The sequence below is a fragment of the Calidris pugnax genome, unplaced genomic scaffold (genome assembly GCF_001431845.1).
Source record: "Calidris pugnax isolate Ruff unplaced genomic scaffold, ASM143184v1 scaffold399, whole genome shotgun sequence".
Taxonomy (NCBI): domain Eukaryota; kingdom Metazoa; phylum Chordata; class Aves; order Charadriiformes; family Scolopacidae; genus Calidris; species Calidris pugnax.
Window position 1 is genome coordinate 12,665 of NW_015091105.1, and position 1,990 is coordinate 14,654.

Below are 1,990 nucleotides of genomic sequence, written 5' to 3' on the forward strand. Positions count from 1 at the left end.
GGGGAGATTGCGGGGGGGGGTTTGGGGGGACACGAAACGGTGCCACCGCTCCCCAAAACCCGTCCCGCACCCCGGTTCGCTGCGGAGGGGCGGCCGTGGCGGGGGGGGCCGTGCCCCGAGCGGAATGGCGTGCCGTGCCGTGCCGGAGGAGCCGTGCGGCGCTGGGCAGCCGCAGCGTGCCAGGGCGCTCTGCCGTGGCCCACGGCTCTGCCAGATAACCCGGCCGGGCCGGAATGCCGTGCTGGGCCGGGCCGGAGAGCTGTGCCAGAGATCTGTGCTTGGCCATGCCGGAGAGCTGTGCTGTGCCAGAGAGCTATGCCATGCCAGAGGGCCGTGCTGTGCCAGATAGCCATGCCATGCCAGAGAGCCATGCAGTGCCGTGCCGGAGAGCTGTGCCGTGCCAGAGAGCCGTGCTGTGCCAGATAGCCATGCCGTGCCGTGCTGGAGAGCTGTGCCATGCCGGAGGCCCATGCAGTGCCAGATAGCCATGCCGTGCCATGCCAGAGAGCTGTGCCGTGCCAGAGATCTGTGCCATGCCGGAGAGCTGTGCCATGCCAGAGAGCCATGTGGTGCCAGATAGTTGTGCCGTGCCGTGCCGGAGAGCTGTGCCATGCTGGAGGGCCATGCTGTGCCGTGCCGGAGAGCCATGCCGTGCCGGAGAGCCATGCGGTGCCAGATAGCTGTGCTGTGCCGTGCCGGAGAGCCGTGCCGTGCTGGAGGGCCATGCTGTGCCAGAGAGCCGTGCCATACCATGCCATGTCAGAGAGCCATGGGGTGCCAGATAGTTGTGCTGTGCCGTGCCGGAGACCCATGCTGTGCCGGAGAACCATGCCATGCCATGCCAGAGAGGTGTGCCAGAGAGCCATGCGGTGCCAGATAGCCATGCCGTGCCATGTCAGATAGCTGTGCTGTGCCAGAGAGCCGTGACATGCCAGAGAGCTGTGCCATATAGGTGTGCTGTGCCATATAGCCGTGCTGTGCCAGAGAGCCGTGCTGTGCCCTGGCTGGTAGCCGTGCCGGATAGCCATGCGGGAAAGCCATGCCGTGTTGGATTACGGTGCCGGATAGCCCTGCCATGCCGCGTAGCTGTGCCAGGTGGCTGTGCCATGCCGGATAGCCGTGGCTGGTAGCCGTGCCATGCTGGATAGCCATGCTGTGCCGTATAGCTGTGCCATGCTGTGCCAGAGAGCCGTGCTGTGCCATGCCCAGTAGCTGTGCCGCGCTGCGTGGCCGAGCTGTGCCGGGCCATGCCATGCCAGGCCACGTCCCTGTGCCAAAACCCCATGCCGTGTGGCTGTGCCGGGTCAGAAAGGCGTTTGGAATGGCCGTGCCTGGTGACTGCGGGGCTGGAGAGCGGGGCCGCGGTGGGCGGTTGTGCCAGGACAGGCAGGGAAGGGGGATCGCTGTGCCGGAGCGCCGTGCCGGAGAGCCATGCCATGCCATGTGGCCATGCCAGATAGCTGTGCCATGCCGTGTAGCCGTGCCGGAGAGCCATGCCATGCCATGTGGCCATGCCAGATAGCTGTGCCATGCCGTGTAGCCGTGCCAGATAGCTGTGCCATGCCGTGCTGGGCCGGAGAGCCATGCCATGTGGGATCACTGTGCCAGATAACCGTGCCATGCCGGATAGCCGTGGCTGGTAGCCGTGCCATGCCAGGTAGCCATGTGGGAAAGCCATGCCGTGTTGGATAGCCGTGCCAGATTGCCGTGCCATGCCGTGTAGCCATGCCATGCCGTGTAGCCGTGCCACATGGCTGTGCCATGCCGGATAGCCATGGCTGGTAGCCGTGCCATGCCAGATAGCCATGCCATGCCATGTAGCCGTGCCGGATGGCCGTGCCGTGCCAGCTAGCCGTGCCCGATAGCCATGGGGCAGCTCTGCCGGGGGGCTGTGTGGGGCTGGTGGCACAAATCGGTGTGGGGGGTAGAGGGGGGGTCCCACTCCGCGGCGACGTGGCGCAGGACGTGCCGTGGGGCTGCAGGATGGGGG

The 1,990-nt window shown here is 66.4% G+C and overlaps 1 protein-coding gene across 1 annotated transcript in view; it reads left to right on the plus strand.

Annotated features, from left to right (window-relative positions):
* Positions 1 to 1,990, plus strand: part of CACNA1A (calcium channel, voltage-dependent, P/Q type, alpha 1A subunit) — a gene marked incomplete at both ends in the record, with an annotated part of 44,521 nt that overhangs the window by 9,421 nt on the left and 33,110 nt on the right. The window lies entirely within an intron of this gene.